The following is a 15,779-nucleotide window of genomic DNA, read 5'->3' on the forward strand; positions in this document are numbered from 1 at the left end:
AAATAATTGGCTTTTCTGCTGAATAATTTTTCGTTTAAAAAAATCAAAATTCAAACAAGTAGTTTTTGAGTTATTTAATTTAGAGTACTAAGGAATTAATGGCATGAAATTAAGAATGTTAGTTGTTTATATTATCCATCAGTATTTGTAAAAACGGTTCAATTATAATTTCTATATCCAATATTGTAATATTTAATTTATATTTTTGTTAAACCATTTTAAAGAATATTTTTAATCATCCTTCATATAAACATTTTGATAATTGGGAAACAAGTAACAACACATTTGAACTTTGAATTAAGTATAAACAATTTTCCACTAAATAATTTACAATAAAAAGGAAGGTTTTCATTTGAAAATAGAAGTTAATATTGCCACAGAACACAAAAAATATTTAAAAAGTAGAATTTGAATAAGCTAATTATTAAAGGATCCCACAAAACAAAAATATTTATATTTACATTATAAACATAACTTATATACTTGGTAAAAACGAGATCAATAATGGTAAGAAATTATCTGACCTAACAATGGATTTTTCATCTTAACTTTTAAAAAAGCCGTCAGTATATGCTTTATCCTTTGGTCTTCTAAACATGTGCAAAGGCCCCCGACACTTAGCAGAATTGCTCCTACATAAATTATTTTATTTTATTATTACTCTAATTGTATTCATCATTTTAATAATATGATATACATTTTAATAATCAGACGAATGTGATATAAAGTCGTACTATTTTAACAAATAGACAAAGTAATATAAAAGTTAAGCGGCAGCAAATTAAGCCTAATAAATGAAAATAATACATCTATAGTACTTTAATTATACGCTATTATACGTATTATTATATTATACGCTGCAGCAGAGTATACGAAATATTACATACATCTGTTGACTGTTAGAGTGTTAGCAGCGGCACACACAATATTAAATACAATAAGTGTACAAATATTCTAATTGTAATATTTCGTATTTTTGTCAAATTTTTGTTATTTTTTTATCAAATCAGTGAAATAAAAATACATTTTTCACGACTAACAGGTACAGTCGTATTACAATAGCATAAATTATAGCAATCGTGGACTTCATCCAAAAAATAATAGTGTTTGAAAAAAATTCAAAGAACAAAAAAATAAACGCTTAAATTTCAAAAAAATATATTGTAATAACAAATAGTTTATGTATACTAAATATATTTTTTGAATTAATTTAAAGTCATTTAAATTCAGTGTTAAATTATTAAAAAATATCACCTAATAATATAGATAATAATAATATTTTAATATTTTATTATTACTTATTTATATACATATTACAATTACATATACATATGCGTATATTTATACGTAGTATAGGTAGGTTTATCATCAATTATGTTTAATACGTATATTGACTAGAAGGTATACTTATACAAACTGCTTTTGCTATATTTTATTTACGTGTACCCATATGTAAACCGTAACGACCGTAACATATTAAATGGTGTGATTTTTTCCGGAGGTATCGAATACCAAGATTTTTTTCCACGATACTTCTATATAAGCCATGCAGATTGGAGGCAATATACGATATTCTGTACTTCTAGTTAAATCGATTTCGATTTTCACAGTTATAATATCACGTAAATTCGCTTGTCCGTGAAACAGTGCAAATATTATAACGTGGATTACATTATTATTGTTATAAATCAGCGTTATTTCGATTCGTGGACACATCCGATTCTCGAAAACGCCCAGCTCGCGTTCTTCCGACTTGCCATTATACACGATCTGGGTCATATCGGATTTTAACAACGGTCTTGTGTGACACTGTTATCTATGCTTTGCGTAAAAATGTTATTTCTAAACCATAATACACGAGAGTATCTTTAAAAAAACAATATTATTTCCCAATTGTGTCAACGTCTTAGTTACGACGTCACTGTCAAACGATGTTATTTTAATTGACAAGTCAACGAAACGCGTAACACACATATATACATATACCTAAGGCAAAAATCAAATAGAATACACAATATATGTATATAATATTGTTATTAATAAAGATACAAACAAAATAAATTCTGTACTCGCCGTGCATAATATAACATACATGATACGTATTAATAATATATATTATATGTTATTAAAGTAACATATTATAAACCTAAATGAACTATTGTGATTGCCACACACGTACATTTACATGTTATATTGTAAATTTATACGCAATGCGCAAATGTACTCGTTGCGATAATAATGCATGCGTAATAATTTTAATAACACAAATTATTTAGTTAACAAGCACAATTGGTGTTTGGTGTGCTAATTTTATAGAAACCGACTACAACAACATCTACGAAATTAAATAAACAATATTATTGTCATACGCATGTTATATATATTTATGCACACATTATACGTACAATACACACACACACGAATACACGAAACACGATAGATATATAATATAATATGTGTGTACTATATAGTGTATATAAAATACTCATAATATAGAGTGAACTAGAATTTAGGTAGATTAATACCAAATTATACCTGTATGATACTATAAATTATATTGCATGTTTAAATTTTCAAAACCTCCAGAAATACTATTTGGAATTTAAGTATAGTTTATTAAGCATCAGGTACCTACCGTTATCAGTGCCAGTGTATAATAAGTAATAACTAATAATCTTATCATCTAACTTAAATTTTTAACTTAATTCAGTTATCGCACTTAAAGAACCAAAACATGAATTATTATTTCTAATATCTCTAGATATAGATAGCGCAAGCTGGGAATATCTTAATGTAATAAAAATAAAAAATAATAATAATCTAAATAATATGACAATACATGCAGTTGATACATCACTGTCACGGCGTTACGCTGATCATTCTGACATGTTGTTGTCGGACAGCTATACGATCTTCCATCGGATAAACGTAAAACGTGTGACATAATATACATATTTTAAACGATACATCGATATGTCTGCAGACCAAGCTATATGAAGTTGATCTAACGAATACACATAAGTTTATAAACGAAGAAATAATTGACAATAGAATCAAAGTTTTATTTAAAGAACGTTTTCCTCCGTTAATTAATGTTAATTAACACATATCACATATGGCAGATACATCTCCAAAAAATATTCAACAAAAAAAGTTGCAAAAATATTTTATTATTTTTTCAATAATGTTGTTTTTTAATGACTTCAAGATGTATAAAAATAATATTTCCATAAAAAGTTAAACTTTTAAATAATAAATGACAGTAGACACTAAAATCGATCATCTTTTAAAATATTATATATTTATATATTTTCCATGTTGGAGTACGAAAATATCTAATGTGTAGTTTTGATGAATACCATTCACGGGAATGAAGGAAAGATTATAATCGTTATATATTTTTGGAATAAATTCCCTATTGGTTTGTTGACTATGAATAAATCATGAGCCGTAAATATATTATTTTTTTTAACTATCAAAAAATAACAAAGAGTTTATCTTGCATAGCGCTGTTATTAAATCGTCGATGACAGTATTTATTATTTAAATAGAAATTTAAATTTAATCTTCAATAAAATATTGATTGTTAAATCATCAATAAAAGAAATCTGAAAGTTTTATATTGTAAATGCCAAGTAGGTATACCTATATAGAATATAGATAATTCTTTGTTCAATTTTTATTGAAAATATAAAATATAGCATATCTATATTACTATTATTTATTATTATAAATAATAAATATACAGACTATCATATCATTAGTGTTTATTTCAAAACATTTTTTTTCAGAGAGGGGGGTTTTTTTTGCAACATCATTACTTATTAAGATATAATATTGCTCTAAGTTTCCTAGGGAGAGTGGTCTCTAAAATGGGTTTTAATCTTCTCACTCAAAAAATAAGTGTATGAAATAAATACTGTAGGTAAATTATAGTCATTATACTACTAAAATAAAGATAAATTTAAATATAGGTGCCTATGTCAAATACACATGAACAAGATAGAAGTATTAATGTTATAAAATCTGTTACTATGTATTTATATTAAAAGTTATAATATAAAGATATAACTATGCCACCTACCTTAACTGAAGCACTCAGCGAAAATCAAACATACAAAATATTAACATTTTTTAACACTACAAATATCATTAAAAAATTGTAATTTGTAAAACATGTATATATTATGTAACAACTAATTTAAAAAAAATACTATGTAAAAACTCAATGTCAGGCTCATAACTCTAGTCGTTGAAGCCGTTTCCTTTAAATAAAAAAAAAGATAAAACTGTAAGTGTTATCAGTACAATCAGATAAACTTTATTTTAATCTCCGTGGCTGATATTTCATACTTAATAGTAACTGAAAATGTTATCATTTATAAAATCATTGATTAAAAAATATAATAATACAATAGTATTTATAATCAATAATTAAATTATATGTGACCTATAAAAGTATAAGCATAAGTCCTTAATTTCTGCATACATGTAATATTGTGATATGTATACAGTATAATAGGTACACTTACAAAAACTTCAGAGGCTTTTGACCTTCAACATTTTAAATATAATTATAGATACCTGATAATAAGGCAGGCATGGGTCGTGATGTTTCCTATTTAATACTTTTAATGCAACAATCAATACAGTTTTAATATTTAATCTCATCTTAGTCTCAGTACATGTCTATTTGTGTGTGTACTTAGCTGTTTCTAGACATACAGCATATTAAGTAATCATTGTATTTATCACTCCGTTATAGTCTAAATATAAATATAAATATTTGTTTACCAGTAGACTGACTGCTTATGTGGTTATGTAATCAGTTTTTGAAAATAAATTGTGAGAATTACAAATGACTTCATAATACCGCTATGGTCTATGAGAAAATATGAATTTAATGCACATAAACACATAATATGACGCATATACTTAATTAAGTTTCATTGTCAATTTCAACGATCTAGTCAGTTTAATGTACCACTTTAACACTTAAATGTGGTTTTTAATCATATAAAAAGGTCTTTATTCACTTTATTATTTTTACTATGTAAACACTAATTGAAAATGAAAATAGAAAAGTTAATTAATTTTAAAAACTATTTTATTATTATTTAATTATTTACACATCATTTTTGAATATATTTTTATAGACAATATTATTAGATAAACTGGGAGGTGGACAATCGACCGACAGAACAATCTACCGACAACCAAAATACCGACAAGACAATTTTACCTTTAATTTATATTCTTATTTTAAAAAATCTACGTATAATGTATATAATTGACTATGTTAAAAATACATTTTTTTATGATATTGTATAATAATAATACTGATAATAATTGTTTTATAATAAATAGCTAGTAAAGTTTAATAATAAAATAATTAAAAAATCAATTCGTTATATAATAAAAAAAAAATACATAAAAGACTAAAAATAATATATAAATATATGCGATTCTAGAGTGTATATTACATGGTTAGGTTGTGACTTTGTGAGCAATACCTCGAAGATACTCCAGACGTGTCTTACCTTCACGATTGTTAAAAGCAGTGTTCAAGCGCTGTTCACGTTTTCGCTGAAGATTTGTTGGGCGTGACTTTGGAGTTCCTCAAAGAATTGCTTCGATATCTGCATCAACCTTAACTTGTTCTTTCTGAAGTTCCTTAATCAGCGTAAATAGACCAATATGAGTCCTCCCTACCAATTCATTCCAATGCCGATGCCATTTTCTACTGTAAGCAACATTCAAAAACCCAGTCAATCAATGTTTTGGATAGTTTATGGTACTTTTACAACAGTGCCTGCCTACTCTTCTTACACAACTATATACAATTCACGCACAAGTTGGTTTCGGTGACAATTCTAGGGTTTTGCCTCTAGTAGTCTAGTGTATGTTCTTATGACAAGTAACACTTTAGTTTGGAGTTCGAGGTATTGCTTGTGAGCAACCTAACCATGTAATATACACTCTAGAATCGCATATATTTATATATTTTTTTTAGTCTTATAATTTTTTTTTTATTATATAACGAATTATTTTTTTAATTATTTTATTATTATACTTTACTAGTTATTACTATTTATTATAAAACAATTATTATAAATATTATTATAATACAATATCATAAAAAAAATGTATTTTTAACATAGTCAATTATATACATTATGCGCAGATTTTTTAAAATAAGAATAATATAAATTAAAGGTAAAATTGTCTTGTCGGTAGATTGTCCTGTCGGTCGAATGGTTGTCGGTCAACTGACCCAGAACCAAATAAACTATTGTACATTTATTATAAATTTAAACCGAATATGGTATTAATGATTTATAAACCTAATTCAATTTGAAAATAAAGTGTATATTATTCGAATAGTTGAATGTTGAATGGTATAATACACACTGTGTACCTATAGCCGCGAGCCGTATCGAATATGCCAAAAAGTCGCTTAAAAGTCATAGAGTTATTATTTTCGATAATTCCCGATAATATTTATGTTCAACTATCGTATTAATTCCTGTTGTTAACAATAACTATTTTAAAGTAGTAAGATAAAATCTTTCACAAATCAACGTTCATAATTATGAGACGGCGGCGGCAGGGATGATGTTGAGTAATCCACGGTGCGCCGTTCAAACACGGTGGTATTGGAAGAAGATTTGAGTTTAAAAAAAAATTAACGAACACCAATCTTACCGAATTATTCTAAAATTAATAGACAATATTTTAATAATTTTAATTTTATGTACCTACATAACTTTTAAAATAATACAAATAATTATGCTTAAGATTATAATCTACAAAGGTACATACATGCTATGCGTGATTTGTATTTGATACATAGTTCATACTACATATGTAAATTAAGTAAAGCTAGGTTAGCCGTACATTGATTAATACAATCGAATAATCAAGTACTATCTTCTTGTGATTAAATATTTGTTTATTTTTATTTTTAGTCAGTAAGTCTTTATACTTAATACAATTAACTATTTATCATTATAATATAAAGTGTAGGTACATAATTATAAATAAGCATTCCTATGAATTATTTAGGAATTATAATTAAGGAACCAAAAATAATGATTTTATTTTTTTATAAACCATAATTACGAGGAAGAAAAAAAAATAAACGTAAAAACATTAAACATCGTTTAGTTTGATAAATATTAGCTTATTATTGTGGTTTACACACTATGAATTCAAAATGCTTGAATCAATTACTTAGAACACTGTACGCATTTTAACGCAGCGGTAACAATAGCATCGTGGTTACATGTATACGTTACGTTTATTGTTTATATTTAATATTTAAACTTATAAAAATAGTGCGCCGAATTCGGTTTGTTGTCGTGTATGCTGGATTTAATCGCCTTCAGTGATTGTATTCAACAATTTGACTGTTGAATTAATTTGATGATGTTGAAAATATATGTCAGTTGACAGCAGTTATTCATGAATTATAAAAAAAAATGTATGTTATTAAAATATTTCATAAACTTAACATTAGGTAGAATTTATTTATTTTTTATATTTATAGTTCTTACATTTTTTTTTTTTTTTTGATCATATAAATATATAATATACATTTAAAATTGTTTTTTTTTAATAGTTATATTATAAGTATTTCCTTGATTATTTTTAAGAAGATATTCTTTAGAAAGTTATAATTATGTATTCAATACACGTCATTATTTTTTAAGTGCAGTAATGATATATTGTTCATTTATATGGTATTATAGTTATATGCAAATGTTTCTCAGTTTTCAATGACCATCATATAATAGACTGCAATATGTCACAGTGTTTAAATGTGAAGTTAAATGAAAATGATTTTAATTACCTAAGTCAAAGTATTAACATTTTGATACTTCAAGCAGAAAACATTAACATGTACATTACATCAAATATAAGTATATTCGTATCGAATAGATGCAATTATAATATGTAAAAATAACAAAAAATATATCATCAGTATAACAAGACCTTAAAAACAGTATAATAATTTAATACTATTAAATACGCACTTACGGATATTAAACTCTGAAATTTGTTAAATACCTGTAAGAAAATTAAAAATTACATCGTTATTTCTATTTATGATCAAAAATTCAAATCATTGTACAATATTTGGTATTGTTTTTCAAATAAATTAGTAAAAAATAAATTACTTTACCATTTTTTAACCTGTAGTTTTTATTAATTTAATCCAATAAAATACACGTGTAATTCCATAACTGTCAAATTAACAGTATTTTTTATACTCAATAATAATTACAAAATATTTATTATAAGCTTATAACGTATGGAACACGATATATAAATTAATGTTGCTATAGAGTAAGTAGGCATAGTTATATATTTTTTTCTACAATAAATGTATAATAATATTATTTATATTCTTTTTTTTTTATCCCAACTTTAACATAACATTATAATATTACAATAATAATATAATAGTAAAATTAAAAAAAAAGTCTCTTCTTATTTTAATTATTGAGAAACTTGTACAATTAATGAATACATATTATATTTACGTATGTAAATGTTTATTTAAATTATTCTCAACGAATCCAGACAGCTTTAAACATAGAATACTATCAATAACCAGAAAAAAGCATGTGTATTAATGTTCTTGTTTTATTTATTAACAGATTTACATCATCAAAGAATAGTTGTATATTAAAATACATTGTATGGGTATAACTAGTATTATACTATTATATTATAATTTATAACCAATTAGGGGTACTTACTACGTAATAAGTACGTAATAATTTTCGTCATAATAATATTATAAATATTAATGTCAATGAAATAAAAATAAATAGATTCATTGGTAGTAGACCATAATATACAATAATGTATATATGAATAAAACTACTAACTTATGTAAAAATAGTTTAATACAGTGAAACTTCAAAATACGAAGTCGCATGAGGAACAATGGAAAAATCGTAATATAGAGAAATTCGTTAAATAGAATTACATAAATATTTCATATTATATATTCTATTAATAAAAAATAAACATCAAATACATATCATATTATAAATTTTACTATTTTATTACATATTTATCTATTTAATTTATTATTGGGAAATAATAAGTGAGTTTCGTTTGTTTATTATTTTTATAAAATGTCACAATTTTGTTTACAAAAAGTGGTTTTTTATCAAATAGTTTATTCGTTATATAGAAACACCAGATTTATTATATAGAGATAAATTTACACATAATTAACAATGAGGTTCGTAGTTCTTAAAAATAATTCGTTGAACAAAAAATTTCGTTAAATAGAAGTTCGTTTTATGGAAGTTATACTGTATAATAAATTAATTAAACATAATTCGATATGATTTGAATATAAATATATATTTTCATTTTTCTATTAATTATATATACATATAAACATTACTATGTTATATTTTTCACTTAATTTATTTTTGTTAGTTTTAAATTCTAAACCATTTTATAAGTATTAAATTGTTTTAAACACTGAAAATATATACTTTTAATTAAAGTAAACATATTAAAATAATATATGTATGATATAATGATATAAATATAAAAAATTCTTGAATATTTTATTTATAAATATCTAAATACTAAAACTAAATTTTTAGTAAAAACATAACATTTTTTTTACATACTTTACTCATAGTACCTATATTCATGAGTATTAACTATGTTAATTCATATTTATAAAAAAATATAATGAAGAGGATTAATTAAAATCCAGTAGTTTCAATAACAGTGCAGCGTCTATACAATAATTTTATCAAAGAAAAACTACGGCTAATGGTAATAAATAATAATAAATACATTTTCCGTAACACTGTTTTCAAATACATGAGATGGCGTTTTACATCGAGTAATTAATCATATTTTCAATTTTTATTACTGAGGTTATAGTTGTTATTGTAAAATCGTTGGAAATTGATTGAATGTCGACATAACCTAGACCAATGCGTTTTGAACTCTAAGATTGTTGTAAATATAAACTTAAATTCTGACAAGACGTCGGTTACAAAGACCTTTGAAAATTGGGGTTAATTAAAATGTTTTGTTTGTTAAAACGTATCCAAACCAACAATTTAAAGATACAATTAATCATTATTTAAGTTTGTATACTACAATTATTCATGTAATGTTTTTTTTCCATTTAATACTATACGCGTAAATTGACGAGGAGTACAATTTGATATTTATAATATAATATGGTAAATATATATAAGAATTGAAATAATGAACACATAAAAAAAGGTATGTAAGTATTAAATACAAAAACATCAAATAATAGTTTGAATTAACTGACAATGAATAAATAGTTAAGTTTGTATAGGTATCTAGTCGAAAAATAAAAATATTATTGAGCTGGCGAATTGGTGTATCATTATTCTATATGTAAGCTAATATGGGGTGGTTGTAACTTAGAACCATAGAAGGTAGGATGGTATAGAATATTAAAACGTGATCGGTTTCTAGTGGGATAGGCTTATATAATAATTAATATGGTGTATGTATTCGTATCTCGTGTGGTATAAATATTTTAATAAACGATTTAACTACAAAGACTATGTGTATAATATATATATATATATTCTATAACCATTTTAGTGCATGATAAAATTAATTTATAAATTTAAACCCATTAAAAAAATGTATTGTCATGATCTTATTTCGTTGTTAAAATATGATGACTTACAATAATATATAATAAAACAAGCCTTGTAAACCTTTAAATATGCCTTGTATAAAACAAATAAATAGAAGAACCTTAATTTGAATTTTGAATCACAAAAACCCTTTTTTTTTTAGGAAAGAAAAATTAACACAAATTAGACAATTATTATACACGCGCATTTATATATATATATATACATATTGCCTAGATACTTGCAACAGTTTATTTATGAAATTAAATTATCCATATACATATCAATTGTATTAAATTTTATTTTAATGTTTTATAACTATAAAAAATAAGTATATTGAATAAAAGTAATCTTTGCACTATATTGCATGATAGAAATTATGAATTCTTCAATTAACATAAATTTTTCGAACATAAAATAATTATCTACACTTGTAATGTAGTGATAAAAAAATTTAATTAACCGACTACTTATAGATTGTAGATGGATAATACAATAATATAACGTAGGTTATTTGTAAATTTAACCAGAGAAAAAAAACAATTTCTAAATAGTTATGTACATAGTACATATTATTAAACAATCATTTTACATTTTTAAGTAATATAAATAATGAAATAAACGAATGCCTAAAAAAACTATGTCAATATGATAATAATATTCCTAAATATATTTTTCGAATATGTGTAATATATATACGAATTTTATGTTCAATACAGTGAAAACTTTCTATAACGAATTTGAAGGGGCCAAGAGAATTATTTCGTTATAGAGAGTTTTCGTAATACAGAGGGTATACGAAATTGAATAGGATATAATAAACATAAACCGACCATTATAATGTAATATTTTCATTATACAGAGTTTTTCGTTGTAAAGAGTTTCGTTATAAAGAGTATTCACTGTATTTTAGACAACTTGCATAAGTTATAGAAATATTACATTAAAATGTTTAATAAATTTAAGTAGACATAACTAAACTAAACCTTACAGTTCAATATACGATAATGATATTAATACTAAATTTACTCATGTGTCCTGTGAAAATGTAAAATATATCAATGATGAATACCTACATACAAAAAAGTTACATTAATGCTCTTAGATTTATATTTGAAAATAATGTTAGAAGCAAGCGCGAAGCAAAAAGCAGATCTGAGTGAACCGGGCACATATTAATTATTCTAGCCCAGGCGGCCCACTCATCCACTAAGCCAAATATATATTTTTTTTTATTATGTATCAAAAAAGTATTTATGTATTCAATATTCTAACAATATTTATTTAGCTTATCTTAAAAAGATTAATTTATGATTTATTAGGTACTTAAAAAATGAAATATATTTAACCCTAAAGACAAAATACAATTATGTGATTTTTTTTAAACATGCATGTATTCTATAGGTCTTAATTTATAAGTATATACGCAGTATTGATGATTACTGAATATGAAAATCAAAATAATAACATAACATCATTGAAACTATCTACATAATATGTGCCTAGTTGACAGTTGTTAAAATTCGTTTTTTTTTCAACTAAACTAAAGTATAAAAATAAATTAAAATTCTGTATGGGGAAAATTTCTCTAGCCCCCCCTTTTAATTTATGGTTAAACTGGTGTCACACAAATATACACTAATGGCACTAATGTTTGACCGAAAAAAATTTAAAAAAAGGGGCTGGTGAAATGTTTGTTTATTTCATTAGTTTTGTAATGAAAAAATGACGCTAAATTGCCTATTTAATGCGCCGTCTCTGCAGAATTGTACAGCTTATTTTAAAACATTACTATGTGTTAGTAACATTTTGTTTTTTCAGCCAAACAGTTTGAAAATTTAATATAAAATTACTCATAAAGTAGTAAGTACCAGCACATAAAAAATATCAATAACAGTCACATTTCTTTTTTCATATTCATAATCATATTTTGATTTGAAAATTCGCAATCAATTATGCTGTGCTTAAAAATGCTTAAAAATTTTTTAATTTTATACATGAGGTTTGAAAATATAATAAAAGATAACAATATTTGTTCTTATTTGAATTTAATGTAACTAAAAAAATTATAGCCATCATAATTATTTTAAACATTAGAATTCAAATTCTGAAGAAATTTAAACAAAAAATAATGATTTTAATCTTTATACTCGTAGTTTTTAGTTTTCATGAAAAATTATTATTGTGAAAACTAAAAGTTTTACTTTGATACGTAAGTATATATACATAGTGTATATATATATATTATTATTTTCTACACTATAAAACCAAAATATTTAGTCTAATTTTAAGTAATTTATACATATATAACCTATTCATACCGTTATGCGATCCTTCATTGGTATTGACTTATAAAAATATAAGTTTTTAATACAACAATATACATATGTTATAATATTATAATAATTAATATATAATAGTTATATGGGATGTTTTTGTAAAAAAATAGTTCAACCCCTGTATTACGTTCATTATATAATATACCTTTTAAATTGTATATTATAAATATATGAACATTGGACAGTAGTTTTATTGCTAACAGCAACATAATAATTTAGAAAAATATTTTTACAAATAGAAAATAGTATTTCACCATCTCTACTCAGAATCAATTTTTATTATTTATTAGACACAAAATTCAATATAGACCATTAGTGGTCTCATTAAGGTAATTACTAATCTACTGTACTGAAGTATGGCCATAACCCGTAGGAGAGTATAAATATTATTATAAAAATGTATAAGCAAAATAAAATAACAAAATACTAATTTTATATCGTTTAATTTTGATCATCCTCGCATAGTAAATAATGTTAAATACAAAAAAAAATTAATCCTAGTTTATACTTCTATTGAATCAGAAATATGAATATGTGAAGACGTGTACGACAGCGCTTTCTAGTAGTGAAAGCAAGCAACAATAGCGGATGGTCCCTTGTACGTCGACATTACAAAAAAAAACATTGTCAACAGTAAAAGAAAAATATTATATCCATTTCGTTTACAGACAAAGATATCTCTTAATTATAATTTATTATTATATCTTGGTCCGTGATTTTGAAATTAACAACAAATCACGTTATCTATTACTAGTCGCCTAATTTAATTTAATGATTATATTTTAATTAAATGTTTATCTTTAATTTAACATTATATAATATTCATTGATAGATTAATTCATTCAACTTAGTATAAAAAAATTCAAAAATAAGAAATACATTTCTTTAAAAATGCCATTTAGTTTTATTTATTAAGATATCTACTTCAGCGGTGGTATAAAATTATTAGTTTCTTACATTCAATTAAAAATACTGTACCTAATCTGTTATTGATCTTGATTAATTTATAAGCTAAATGCATCTATTTCTTAACATAGTAAGATAAGAAGTTATAAAATTAAACTACTATTTAAATTCATTAATATTTAATATGATATATTTATAATTTATATAATACAATTGTAATACATTTGTATGTCTAATAGCGTTAAACAGTTAAGCATATAATTATTAATATATTATTAATTTATTCCTTATCATTCTCCTAAACTATAGTTTATCAAACTTAAATAGGTATACGATAATATGAGTACAAAAAGACATTATTTTAATGAATAATGCAAATAAATCATTAAACGTCATTTTTTACATTATATGTCTATAAATCAGAATTCTTTATTTTATTTAAATAGTGCTAAAACTATATTATGAGATCCAAAATAAATTAGTCACATTAATATACTGATCTATATATAAAATGAAAACGATAAATTTAGTAAATTTTACCTACACAAATTTATTTTATTCTAAACACCTATGTCTTTCTTTGGAATAAATACAATTATAAGTTATAACACATTGTTTCTAAATTGTATAGTGCTTAATCTAAAAATTAAATAAATACATTTATATATTAATACATAAGAAGAAAAGTGTTAAATTTATTTTTTATTTAGAGCATACTATAATTCCCTAATGGGACAAGCTTTATTTGAATTTTCATTTAAATGTTGAGCTATAAAAGGGTCAAATTTCAATAAGTAAACAAGAGTAACTAAAATATGTTGTTTGTAAATTTGTTGATCGCCGTCCGCCAACATTTTCACTATCACCGCTTAATGCGAGACCTCAAAGTCACAAAGATATCTTAACGTTTCAACATTCAACTACTCTACTCAAAACTTTTCACCGCAGTAAAATATCTGTTGCTCCGTCAATTCTGTGAATCTATTTTCAATATCTTTGATGTACTTGTACGTGATATTCATTTTCTAATTAATTTTAAATAAATAAAACTTTGTTCATGTTAGTTAATATCTCCTTGTCCAATAACTATATCCAAAACTAACAGAACCAAACTTGTCCCGATGATTCCCAAAAAGAATACAATAAAAACCAAATATATTCTCAGTTGATGGAGAATACGTTAGTCATTCTCTACTTACGGATTCTCCATTTTTTGGATGTTCGGATTTTCCAAAAATTAGTAAAAAGTTCTAGTTTTAGAATCAAATGTTTGTACACGACTTGAAGCGAAAAAATCAGTATTTAAGTTTTGGTTGAGAGTTAATTTACCTCTAATTACTCGGTATTGTATATAGATTTAAGCCATAAATATGGATCGGATGACCAACTATTAATATCAGTTATATATATACAACAGTAGTGGATTATACGGAGGATCCGGAAGTATCACCGTAGTTCGCTCGCTCATTAAAAATATGATTTATTTATCAAATTTTCATTTTTTATATTTTAAATGCATGTTTCTACATTAGCGTTAGCCTAAGTTTTGCCTAGAATTTATATTAATTGATTCGATTGCGAATTATGTGTCGACGATTCAATCATTTCAGATTTCGAAAAATAATGTTAGTTTAAGGACCTGCAGAAAATAAACATTTTAAATTGTGTTATGTAAGTACTTAATACTAACTACCTACCATAAAATAAATTTATACTTGTACCATAATATAATAATATTTTCTTAATACATATTTCTAGAACTTGGAAAATTATTATGTACTACCACTATAATACCAATCTATTTGCGAATATAAAATGTTTTGAACTGAAAAAAATTATTTATTTAAGTATGTTGAATATTTTAAAA

The sequence above is a fragment of the Rhopalosiphum maidis genome, chromosome 2, assembly GCF_003676215.2.
Source record: "Rhopalosiphum maidis isolate BTI-1 chromosome 2, ASM367621v3, whole genome shotgun sequence".
Taxonomy (NCBI): domain Eukaryota; kingdom Metazoa; phylum Arthropoda; class Insecta; order Hemiptera; family Aphididae; genus Rhopalosiphum; species Rhopalosiphum maidis.